Source organism: Lygodium microphyllum, unplaced genomic scaffold (genome assembly GCF_053477565.2).
Source record: "Lygodium microphyllum isolate KBCC unplaced genomic scaffold, Lygodium_microphyllum_v1.1.10 scaffold_85, whole genome shotgun sequence".
NCBI classification, from domain to species: Eukaryota; Viridiplantae; Streptophyta; class Polypodiopsida; order Schizaeales; family Lygodiaceae; genus Lygodium; species Lygodium microphyllum.
In genome coordinates this window covers 280,336-293,515 of record NW_028229568.1, presented here as the reverse complement: position 1 = coordinate 293,515, position 13,180 = coordinate 280,336, and the positions used below count along the sequence as shown (strand labels likewise).

At 47.6% G+C, this 13,180-nt stretch overlaps 1 protein-coding gene and 1 pseudogene across 1 annotated transcript in view; one reads left to right on the top strand and one right to left on the bottom strand.

Annotated features, from left to right (window-relative positions):
• LOC148008682 (uncharacterized) overlaps window positions 1-13,180 on the top strand; it is a 115,976-nt gene that overhangs the window by 7,791 nt on the left and 95,005 nt on the right. The gene's annotated exons all lie outside the window — the stretch shown is intronic.
• LOC148008683 (uncharacterized) lies at window positions 10,194-11,539 on the bottom strand (annotated as a pseudogene).

Sequence of the window (13,180 nt, the reverse complement as noted above, 5' to 3'; positions counted from 1 at the left end):
GAGGATAGGGCATAGGACAAAGGGTGCTCATCGGTTGCCTAGTGGCCTACCAAGTCGTGCAAAGGTGGATGGAACTACAATGAACTTTGTTTGTTGTTGCTGTTAAAAAAAATAAAATAAAATAATAAAGTGTTTTGAGAGATGGTTTGTAGTCGATTAAGTAAGTGTACTACTATATGGGAGAATGAGAAGGGATGGCTAGGTCCAACCCATCATAAAATAGACAAGCTATCCATCCACTCGAGAGTGTCGATGATGAGGGAAGGGTGATGAGGTAATGGTGGTGTGGTATACAATTTGTTGGTGGAAACAACTTAGGATCCGTCTAGTGGGACTTTACACAATGAGTATGCTACATACTGTCAAATACTCATGCAATAGATGCCACTTAGTAGGAAAGTTGTTCACTTGCCCAAGCACCCTTTACAAAGATGATGAAATCATGTATGTAAAAGAAGGTACAATTGGGGGGGGGGGGGGGGGGAGCAGAGGCTGATGTTGAAGACAAGTGCCAAAACCTTTAGATTATTAAGAAGGGTGGCAATCCCCTCAACCTTGGATGTTGATGCCATAGGAGGAAGAGGAGACGGATGTTGGTCATCGTGTGGTATTGAGAACCAGGATGTGAGGAAGCATCCCAATTGGAAGAACAAGAGAGAAGTCATTGCCATGATAGCATCAAGAGATAATGCATGAGCCACCTCGAGAGGGGCTTCCTCCATGTTGGTAGAAGAGCAAAACTTGTAGAATGATGAAACCATGAATGGAACGGTGTGCATCTCAAGTCTCTAGCCTAGGGTGCAAACGTGCATATTAGCCCTACATTGAAAACAAAACCCTGCAAAAGAGAGGAAGATCTGCAAGCACAAAGGTTAGTAGGGAGATGCTCTGAAAAACAAAATAAAATTGAAATGAAAAGCTAATTGAATGAAGAATGCAATGGTGCAAATGTGTATGCATGTATGAGTAAATGCAGCAGAAGACTTAAGAATGAAAGCTAAGGATAAAATCCTATGAGTCTGAATCAATAACCCTAAGACCTAAGAGTGCGAAGATGGAGCTAATGTAAGGATGTGACCATCGTCGCGTATGCCCACTAGCAGGTCTCTTCTAATGAAATGCATCATGAGGTGGTGAGACAGTCCTAGAGGGGGAGGTGAATGTGAAGTGGATGCGTTAAGTGCAATAGGATTGGTACTTGGAGATCAATTAATTAGCTGCTCAGGAATAGAGAAGAATGGTCGCTGAGATTGTCCGCGTTCCACATGTCCAGCAGCTGCTAGGGCCAAAGGAGCAGATGGAGCAGCAATGGGAGGCATAGCCAGTCAGAGTGGAGGTAGTTGTAGTAGTTTGCTGGTGTTTCTTAGGAGGAAGACCTTGGGCCTTGGTACGACACTCCTCGTCCACATGGCCCAATCTTTGGTAGCGTGTGCAAAACCTATTTTTCTTAGGGAGTTGTTGCTTGATGGGTTTTGTTTCTTTGGTTCCGTTTGAAGAAGAGGAGTCACCCTTGGTTTAGCTTGCCTTTGCATCTTGGAAGTTCTTGCCACTATTGGTTTTCTTGTGGACTTGGTCATGTAGCTGTGCATACTACAAGAATCAATACTCAAACTTGTAGAAGGTCTTATTATGAAGACATTCTTGGCCGTTGCAACTAGAGTTTAGTTCCAAGAGATGGATAAGGTGTGTAATGAGGATAGGGGGGATAGGATGGGGGAGTGGAGTACACTTGGGAATTAATTCCAAAGTGCCCACTGTGCATGCGGAAAGGGTACACAGTGGATGCGAATGTGGGCATGGACTGACTATGCATGGCCATGTTAATCACACCGGGAGTAGAAGAGGGAAATCCTTGTGTAGGAGTGACCCAAGGAATGTGCGACGATGCACCGTATGCAAAGGAGGGAAACCCCTGCGTTTGGAAGGTCAAAATGGGGATGTGAGTGTCCAGGGGTAGGGAGAGGGATGCCCATCACAACTGTCCGAGGATGAAAGAAAGTGCCCCTTTTGGGTGTGTGGAAGGCACAATGTTAAAGGGTGGCATTTCCCCTAACAATGAGGGTAGGTACTATACGGTGTGGAGAAAGAGAAAGACATAGGAGTGGAGATGCAGGATCCAACTCGTAGGGTGTGGGATGTAGAAGTTATGTGTAATCCTAGGTTTTGGAATGAAGGAGAGGAAATTGAGGTGTGGGCTAGAAGAGGGTGGGATGGAAAGGATTTGAGAAGAGTGGCTTGCATCCTCAAATGAAACAAAAGATGTCAATATATGTGATGAAGGATGATTGCTTTGAGAGGCCCCTCTATTGAAGTTTACATATTGAAAATCATCCGGATCTTGCACACCAAAAAGAGAAATAGGAGAGGGTTTTGATTCATATGACTCAAAGGGGTTGTACGAACCTGACATTAGGCTTGGCTGAGTTGAAGGTGGGTTGACATTTGTCCTAAATGTTGTATGTCCTCTAGGATCGGAGAGGTTGCTAGGCTCACCAACCGGTTTGGATGGAGTAGCAAAGCTAGTAGGAGTGTAAGTTTGACTGCACATGATGTGTAAGGAATCTTTAAACTCCTCCTCTGTCATGAGATTAAAATCTAGAACAAGAGAACACAAAGAAGGTGAAAGTGAAGGTGGGGTGTTGTCTTTCTTGCCGAGTCCATAATGCCTCTTCAAGGCCTCCAAAAGAGAAACAGGAGAGTGTTTTGATTCATACGACTCAAAGCGGTTGTACGAACTTGACATTAGACTTGGTTGAGATGAAGAAGATGGGTTGCTATTTGTCCCAAATGTCGTATGTTCTCTAGGATCGGAGAGGTTGCTCGGCTCACCAACCGGTTTGGATGGAGTAGCAAAGTTGGTAGGAGGAGCGTAAGTTTGACTACACATGATGTGCAAGTAATCTTTAAACTCCTTCTCAACCATGAGACTAAAATCTGGAATAAGAGAACACAAAGAAAGTGACAATGAAGGTGGGATGTCGTCTTTCTCGCTGAGTCCATTATTCCTCTTCAAGGCCTCCAATTATGGAGAAGCATGATAAGACATCATAGGGTCCCAAGGAGTTTGAGACATTGTGATTTGGTTACGAGTTGTCACAAAACCAAGCCCCCACAATATTTGTAGGATATTCTTTACAAGAGCACTAGTTCTAATATCATGTGAAAAAGACTATGGAGTAGGTGCTAGGTTTTGCACTGCGGAAACACAGAGTGTATGACCATGATAGAAACACAACGATGCAGACACAGACGTGCAAAACTCAAACCCTAAAAGCAAAACTGAAAACTCAAACACAGAAACAAACATAAGCAGAAGGAGAGAGAAACAACACAACTCTGAAGTGAATGAATATTGTAAATGAACGTAAAAGTATACAGAGTGCCCAAGGGTAGAGCAGTAGTGTCGGAGAGTGATGTCCATTGGAGATGGATTCCAAGTATTGTGACCACCAGTCAGAGTGTTGGAAGTGAGAAAATTGTCAAACACAGATGGGAGAGGTTGTTGGAACACTTGATGTCAGCAAAGAAAGCTGCAAAGGAGGCAAGCACCAGCCAGACACATTGCAAATGCAGATGTGAAGCTGTCACTTGAAGAGGGAGACATGTCGCCTGAGTTGGAGGACAACAATCGCAGGGAGGAGGACTGAAGTATCTGTCAACTCGCTGATGGAGATCAAATGCAAGCTGCGCTGGACTATTTGGAGAGGTGATGACTGTGGAGTATCAAACGTAGCACTGGGAGTCATGGTAGGCAGGAGGTGGCAATAGGAAAAGTAGTCGCCAGAAGCTAGAGCACCTAGAGGAGTGATAGCAGCAGTCGTGAAGGTTGGACAATCACGTGGAGGAGGAATGATGGCTGGAAATTTGCTCAAGGGATTATGACTGAATGGTGGCAGTATGGAAGGAGAGAGAAAAATAGATATTGAGGGAGAGGAGGCTCTCGTGTGGTCTGTGGGTATAACTATATTGAAGTCTTCTGAGTCTCCTTTGCAAAGAAGTTTGTGAGCTGTCTCTGTGAAGGGCCTCGATATCCTGGAGCAGGTGTACTCCTGAGATGCATGTCATGAAGCCGTCGTATCTCAAGAAGAAAGAGGCCAAGGTATCGCTGATCGGTAAAATCTGTGACTCTGGATAGTGGTCCAAATCCGTCTCCAAAGAGACAGTGGAAACGATCACGGACCTCATAATACGCTGGGCAGCGGCAGATATAATACTCCTCTGTCTCTGGCTCTAATTGGCATATCTGGCATATGCAATTCTCAGGTGGGATGGATCTATATCTGCTAGTCTCAATCTCTAGCTGATGTGAGGAGGTGCGCAACTGGCCAATAGTACATCTGATCCCCTGGGAAAGGTGGGTGTCCATGTATCTTGGGCGAACAATAAATCCATCATCTGTAGTATGAAGGAAATGCTCACAGTAGAAAGCCATCTTTGTCCCTAGCTCCTGCCTTGGCATCAACCATGCCCGCTTGCCCGCTTGATATCCCAACTAGGTAAGATCCATCCTGATGATCTTGCAAATCTCTAACCTGCTCAGATCAAGAGATGGTGCATCAAGGGAGTATTGGAAAGGGGGTAACTTGTTCATACTAAAGCCATGTAGCTTGAACCAGACCGACATCTGTGCATACCAACATGAAGTATCACCCTATTTGGCAAGTTGCCTGGAGGACTCAAGGGCCAACCGTGCATATCTGTGTTTGAGTAAGTCCCATAGGCTATGTATGTATGCGACCGATCGGGTGAGGGCCTCTACCACAATCGGTGTAGTTGCTAGCCCGGCTTTGATCATCTCATGTGGCACTAAGGCCTTACATCTGATAATCCTGTATATCATGGACACTAGGGGTTTCGGTGTAGTTGCTAGCCCGGCTCTGATGATCTCATGTGGCACTAAGGCCTTACATTTGATAATCCTGGATATCATGGACACTAGGGGTTTCTCCATCGACCTCCATTTGTCGTAAGTGCGCCCTGATTTGCTACGGTGGTCAAGATTGGGCCCCCATATTTGTACTCCAAAAAGTAGTGTGGATGTGGCGAGTGTATCGAAGCACCATAGCTTGGTGCGGGGTTCTTGGAATTGCACCTGTGAGCACATCCTCTCCAAACCACCTAGTGCTGTGTATCCGCGAGTCAGTCTAGTGTCTGCTACCTCTCGCATAGAAAAGGTGGGCCGTGTGAATAAGACTCCCAGGTATGTATAAGAATCCACATACTCCATTTCCTCAGATCCATATGTGAATTTAGGTGCTGATCTCCTGACCCATTGTGGTGTAGTATTAAATACCATCACCTTGGTTTTACCAAGGTTCATTGAAAGTCCATTGTCCAAAGTATAGGAGTGTAATGCATCCAAGTGTCTCTGTAGACCCTCTGGAGAGTCAGCTATCAAGTGCTAGCTAGTGGAGCTTCTCTATCTCCTTCCTGTGAAATATAATCAGCAATCCCATCAATGTACATGCCAAATAATGTCGGAGAGAGGGGGCATCCTTACTTCACCTCAATGGTGGACTAAATAGGTGCCAAAAGGCCCTTAGGTGTCCGGACTCTGCCCACAACTCTCTCATACAGTGCCAAAATACCCCAATTGAGCTCTTTTGGTACTCCCATGGCATGCAATCTATGTATCAGCCTATCTCTTGGTATTGTGTCAAAGGCTTTGCGGAAGTCCACAAAGCAATAGTAGGTCCGTCGGCCATGGGCCCTTTCCTCCTCAATGATCGCTTTGAGTGTGAGGATGTGATTCTGTTAGCAGTCATGTTTGTCATGCCTTGTCATCTCCTGCATGTGAGCCTCAGTCTGAGTCAGACGAGGACATTAGGAGCTCTGACATGTCTGTCATGTGTTATGATGGGGGAGGCTAGTCACTCTTGACTGGCTGTCTTAGGTTGTGTATTTCTTTTTGGCCTCTTTTAGTGGGCAGCCACTGGCTGCCCGGCCACCTTTTTGGTCACTGTTGTGGGGCGCCCATTTTAGGGCACTTTTAGGGTTTGCGCCCATTTTAGGGTTTGCGCCCATTTTAGGGTTAGGGTTAGGGTTTGTCCGTTGCCTATATATTGGCAGCCCCCCTCCCCACTTGGTCACTTGTCTTCTTGCAGATTCCGACACTCCTTCTCCCCCGTGGTGGCGCTGCCATCGTCATCAGCCTGATCTGGTGCCCTCACTGACGCTGTGGGCTGCGTGCAGGGACTGATTAGTCCATTTCAGTGTATTCAGCATTCATTTCAGTCAGTGCAGATTTCTCTTCCTTATTTTCTGCTTTCTCTCTCTCTCCCCCTCCGTGTTCGTATTTCCTCTTCCGTTGCGCACTCTCACATGGTATCATCGCCAAACTGAGAGTACACGGAGCTGAGTTTTACGCGGGAGAACACCCACAACTCTGCGTTTGCTGGTCAAGACGTCTCCAACAGCTGAGGCGTCATCCTCTGCATCATCTCCTTGATCAGGGCGGCCTGTTTTGGTGTCAACAAATTTGCGTTTGCTGCTGGCGCCTTCTCCAGTGGCTGCCACGTCATCACCACCCTCTTCCTGCCTGCGTTTTCAGCCTGGGCGGCCCTCCTCCAGCTGGGCGACATCCTTCCAGCCTGCGCCTTGCTGTTCTGGTTGTTGTTCCATCGTCCGGCGGCTCTTTTCCTGCTGGCAACTTCTTCCCAGGCTGCGTTTTCAGGCAGGCGGCTGTTTTTCTGTGGTGATTGCATCATCAGCATTTGCGTTTGACATCATCCTTGCGTTCTGTGCAAGGCGGCCAGCTCAGGAGCTTCTGGTGTTTGTGTTTCGGCACCGGCAACCTTCCCTTGTTGTTTTTTGGTGTTTGCAGATTGGAAGATGTCTTCTCATCAGTTTACAGGTTTTGATGACTCAGATGATGAGCTTTTGTCTCGACATTCATCTGAACGGAGGCGTGATTTCTATCGCGAGGATCGTCATATGGAGTCTCTTCCTCGTTCCCATCCCCCTTCTATTCATGTATCTCGGTGATCCCCTTCCAGTGGGCCGAAGATGCAGCCTTTGGTACCCCTTGTACAGGTATCCGTACTTCCTTAGCTGCCCAAAGAGGACCGGTTGGATGGCTCCAACTTTTCTCTATGGTCCTGCAAGGTGGAGTGTATCTTGAACTCCTTCGATCTTTGGGAGCTTGTTTCTGTTCCTATTCCCCGGCCTATGGTGGATCCCTCAGATGGGACATCTATGGATCGTGCAGCCTTATGGGATCGGCTCAATTCTAGAGCCCGATCTTTCCTCTTTCTGAGTTTGCAGGATTCTGTCCTTGTTCATGTTCACAGGTTGAAGACTGCAGCGGACGTGTGGCAGAAGCTAGCGTCTCTCTATCAGCAGAAGACGTTTGCCCACCGGATATCTCTTGAAAAGAAGTTGCGGATGCTCGCTATTGATGATAGTCCTTCCATGAAGGACCACATCAACAGATTACAGGATATGAGGGATGAGCTTGCATCCCTCGGTCGGACGATATCTTCTGAAGATATGGCCATGATTCTCTTGACTCAGTTGCCATCGCCTCGGTTTGATGTCTTTTACACCAGCCTACTTACATCGAGGACCCGTGAGAAGCTTCTATGGGAGGAGCTATCCCCGCTTGTCTTGGAGCATGACGAGCGACTCAGAGAGGTCAGTGCTAGTGGATCCGACTCCACTAGAGCCTTTGTTGCAGGTTCGGGAGGACAGACGAAGAAGAAGAAGTCAAAGGCTAAGAAGAAGGACAGTTCTTCAGACTCTGACTTAGATTCAGAGAGACCGAAGTGCCCACACTGTGGGAAATGGACACATCCAGAGGAGAAATGCTGGAAGAAGTACCCTCACCTTCGTCCGGGAGCGAAGGATGGATCTATATCGGAGCCTTCTTCTACCTCTACACCAGCTGTTACCCATGAGTCAGTGTTCCTTTATATCCATGCTTTGGAGGAGGATCCTTCTTCTGTGGCTGTAGTGTCTTCTGCGCAGCCTTGGTTAGTGGACAGTGGTGCTTCGAGTCATATGACTCCCCGAGGTGATTTGTTACAGGATCTCCGTCCATCAGAGGGTTCAGTCACTGTTGGTGACATTTTATCGGTGCCTATTAGTGGTGTTGGCACATTGCCTTTGTTTACAGACCGACCTACGAGCTTCCTTTCACAGGCCCTACATGTTCCGGACTTGGGCCTTCCCCTCCTCTCAGTTTATGGCCTTACGAGGCTTGGCACACGAGTGATCTTCACCGAGCATGCCGTTGTTATTGAGGATTCTCTTACAGGAGCCGTATTATCTACAGGTTGGCAGGAGCGCGGGCTTTACAGGCTCCATTCCCCTTCTTTGATACAGGGTCCTCCGAGGCAGTCTATTGCTACACCCGTTCCCGCTTGTGCACCTTCTATTCCACAGGTTCCTTCCCATCCCCCACCTTCTCCTCCGGTGGTTCCCTCGTACCCCCCATCCCTTTCAGAGGGGGACGATCTCGGTGATGCGGCTGTGGATTCCCTGGCCCCTAGTGTTTTAGAGGGGGCTTTCCAGGATCGTGAGGAGCTCCTTCAGCGGCAGTCTACATCGACGGACTTCATCCACATTGGCATTCCTCTTGCCACCCCAGGATCTATTTCCTCTTCGGCCTTCAGCCACATCCAGGATTTGAGAGGGGGTGTTAGCAGTCATGTTTGTCATGCCTTGTCATCTCCTGCCTGTGAGCCATAGTCTGAGTCAGACGAGGACATTAGGAGCTCTGACATGTCTGTCATGTGTTATGATGGGGGAGGCTAGTCACTCTTGACTGGCTGTCTTAGGTTGTGTATTTCTTTTTGGCCTCTTTTAGTGGGCAGCCACTGGCTGCCCGGCCACCTTTTTGGTCACTGTTGTGGGGCGCCCATTTTAGGGCACTTTTAGGGTTTGCGCCCATTTTAGGGTTTGCGCCCATTTTAGGGTTAGGGTTAGGGTTTGTCCGTTGCCTATATATTGGCAGCCCCCCTCCCCACTTGGTCACTTGTCTTCTTGCAGATTCCGACACTCCTTCTCCCCCGTGGTGGCGCTGCCATCGTCATCAGCCTGATCTGGTGCCCTCACTGACGCTGTGGGCTGCGTGCAGGGACTGATCAGTCCATTTCAGTGTATTCAGCATTCATTTCAGTCAGTGCAGATTTCTCTTCCTTATTTTCTGCTTTCTCTCTCTCTCCCCCTCCGTGTTCGTATTTCCTCTTCCGTTGCGCACTCTCACAGATTCAATGTGGAGAAGTCTCTCTTAAAGCCAGCCTGTACCCCACCTCTCTGCCCACTTGCTTAACTCATGCTCAAGGATGGAAGCATATAACTTAGCCAAACCATGATAGTCCGATAGTTACTGGGTAGAGTAGGGTCCCTTGACTTGAGGATAGGCACAATAGTGTTCGTGCTCTAGCTTTCTGGTAGGCCTTCACATATGGCTCTGTTAAACATGTAAGCTAGGAATCCTGCCACCAAATCTCTAGCATGGATCAAGTGCTCAACTACTAATCCATCATGATCTTGTGCCTTTCCTATGCTAAGTTTGTTAATGGCCTCTCGGACCCTACTTTCTATAAAGAAAGTGGTCTTCTCTGGACAAGGCTCAAGTGGGTCAGGAAGAGGTGGCTGACCCTCCACAGTATAAAGACTAGCTGCATACTCCTCCCATACAACGGTGAACGTAATAGGTGTGGTCGGGCAATGCTCTCTGAAAAGCCTCCAAGCCTCTTTAGAGTCGTGGCTCAAGAATAACTGATACAGGTTTCGCTCTAGCTGGGCCAAGAATGTTCTCTTCTTCCACCGTGTGAGGTGTCTAAAGAGTATCTGTGCTTGTCTGTGGATAGTGAACCCTAGTGCTATCTCTCTTTGTAGCCGTGCTCTGGTCTCACGGCACTCATCATCATACCGGCTGTTCTGAGGTGTCACCCCGGTGGAGGCTCTCTGTGTGAGTCATGAGTGTGGGAAGGCTAACCTGTAGTGATGTGTAGGGCCTCACTGAACTACTGAGTTAGCCCTTGTAATGGAACGTTAGGGTCTGCATCATGTAACAATCTAAGGATCTCCGCCTCATAGATATCCTCTGTCTCTCTGGAAAAGAGGTATCTCGGGTGTCGGGGAGTTGCATGATGGGTTTACGTGTGAGTGAATTGGAGGTCGATGGTGAATGATAGGAAGACATGATCCACTGCAACTCCGAGAAGGCGTGGGGATATTGAGAGGTCCTAGATGTGAGATATCAGGATTGATGGGGCAAGAACATAGTCTACTGTGTTGGCACCGTGTCGGTGAGGATAACATGTGAAGATGCCGGATAGAGGGTATCTAGCCAGGCCATTGAGAATGGCCAACTTGTGTGCTGTGCCCGTCTCCACAAGGTATCTCCCATATTCGGTGACTTCCCCCATATCCTGAGATGTCCTCTCCAGCTGTAGCTCTGACACATCCTGCTCTTGTAGCATCTCCTCAAATGCATCAAAGAAAGACACCTGATGGGGAGGCTGTCCTGGCATTAAAGTCTCCTAGTAGGATAACCTCTCCCTCCTTTGAGAACTCCCAAATATCCTCATCCAAAACCACATATGGTGATTGCTCCTTGGGTGGGGCGTATCAGGGCATACAAAGTGCGTTCCTCACCATGCACTCTCACCCACATGTATCTGGCCTGCTCATCTCTGCGAACTACCTGGATCATCTGCTGTAGCTCCTCCCTGAATAACACGGCCACTTCTCCCGACCCCTGATTACTGTTGTCTGTGCATGTCTCCGTCCTGCAAGCTGACTCCCACCTATAGCCTGTCACCCGTGGAAGTGTAGTATGTGGTCCCTGATGTGTCTTCGAGTAGAACACTATATCTCTCCCTCTGAATGTCTCCTCAAAAGCTCCCACATCCAATTAGAGGGCTCCATTACAATTCCAAATTGCCACTGCAAGGCTGGTCCCATAGGTATCACACCGTCATTTGTGGCGCCTCTCCATGAGTACAATTCTCCCTCCTTTGTAGAAGGCGAGTTTGCCCTTCTCCCTGGCTGCCTTAATTTTTGGCATGCACTCCCTCATGTGGGCTAGTTGGGTTGGTGTGAGGTCGTCACCCAGAAACACACCGGTCCCCTTAAATGTACGACGTTGAGCTAGGAAGTCTCTCCTAGCCTCCATGGTGGGGAAGCGGAGAATGAGTGGATGCTCTTTTGAGCTTTCCCCTGCTGTGCTTTTCTTGCCTACTCTCCAAGCGGAGACATGCGTATCTTTCTTAATATTCATTAACGCGTATAGCACCTTGGTGTCCTCATCCACTTTTTCATGTATCTTCAGCCTTGTCACCCGAACATGGAGTGCTCTGATTTTCCTTTTTTGTTCCTCCTCCAATGTGTCATTGATTATGGTTGTTGCAGGTGTGTGTGCTAGGTGTTCCCCCTTCTTTGCAATTTGAATCCATTGCTCCACCTCCTCTACTTACTGTTGGGTTTTCTTGAGCATCTCTACCCAAGAAACAGCCTCCTTCATCGTCTTCTCCTCCTTTTTTTGGAGTTGTTGTACTTCCTCTTTGATACGGGTGAGCTCCTCAGTCATGCTAGGTTGCATTTCTCCTTCCTCTAGCTTGGGGCTGAGTTGAATGTCAGTTAGTAGCTGCCTAAGTGATTGAATCTCACCATCTTTGACTTCTATCTTCAATTCCAGCTTTTTAATCTTATCGTTCAGCTGCTTGTTCACTATGCTCAGTCCGTTGTCATACTCCTTTTTGACTTTGTTGATGGCATTGGTAATCATCTGCTCTATTTGGACCTTCTCCATTCTGGGGGCGAACTCTTTCTTGTTGTGTTGGGCCTGTAGGGGAGCTCGATTCACAGTTCAGAATAGAGGATAACCATTTCAGTGTATGTGAGAAACAACCATTTCATTACAGGTCTACTGTCTGCAACAGGAGGGACTGTGGGACTAGGAGATGGTAGCAGGGAACTGGGGGCTGTAGAGGTGGTGGGTGAGGAGCTGATGGATGCTGGGAGAGGCTGGCGTTAGGTGGTGCAGATAAAGCAGGCGACAAAGGGCTGAGGTGGCGTAGGTGATAAGGGGTTTTGGGATGGGGAGAGGACTACCCAAGCAAGCACTAGCAGCCAGGGGGCTTTTGCAGCCAACCAAGAGGTCATTTGCAGCAGGTGACAGGAATGGGAGGCCCTAGATAGGATGATGACAATAGACAATACGAAGGGATTGCAGTTTTGGGGCTCCCTAGCAGTGGCAAACAACTTCAATATCTGTTTGAATAGGGTAGTAGAAGATTTCAGGCCTTTCTAGTGATGAAAATTTGAAATTTCTCTCTCTACAACATTCTTTCTCATCCCTCAACTATCCTTAAAGTTATCTCAGCAAAATCCAGCCATTTGAGTCATTAGAGGTTGAGGTTTTGGCCAATCTATGTTGTAAGCCCGATATTACAATGGCCAACAGGAGGAGATTGCAGTTTTGAGGCTCCCTTGTTGTGGGGAAAAACTTCCATAGCTGTTTGAATAGGGTAATTGAAGATTTCAGGCCTTTCTTTCGATGAAATTCTGAAATTTCTCTCTCTACAACATTCTCTTTCATCCTTCAGCTATCTTTCAAGTTATCTCAGCCAAATCCAGCCATTTGAGTCATCAAAGGTGGAAATTGTGATGAATCTATGTTGTAAGCCCTAATTTACAACAAAAATTAGGGTTTGATGGCTGCCGCGGGGTGTGTGCTTAGAATTGAGGGCCTAAGCCTCGACTTCCAATAGCTGAAAGTGAAGAATGTCAGGGGGATCTCAGAGGCTAGCCAGCCAATCTCATGTGTGGGCTTAATATGTCTCGCAAGCAGGGTGAAGGCCAATCCCCGTGCAAGCCAAGGGGCTAATTGGTTTAAAGGTGTTGAGCTGAAAATCCATTACATATTGATTAGCTCTTTGAGAAAACCCCAAAATTTCAGTAAATAGGGAGCGGTAGAGAGTTTCGATGTCCCACATGCAAAGCCCTAATCTGGGAGGATCCTTCTGCATCTACAGATAGACAAGTTGCTCACCCCCTTAAAATCCTTGCAATCGTCCTCCCACATATGGATTTCAGCCATTAGTCTTTCACTCAGTGGTGGTCCAGTCTATGCAGTTGCTGCCACATTATTAGCATCCTCTCGAGCACCTAGCATTAGTATTCTAGTAGCTATTGCGTGCAGTTTCCTTCCCATGGACAACCAAATCAG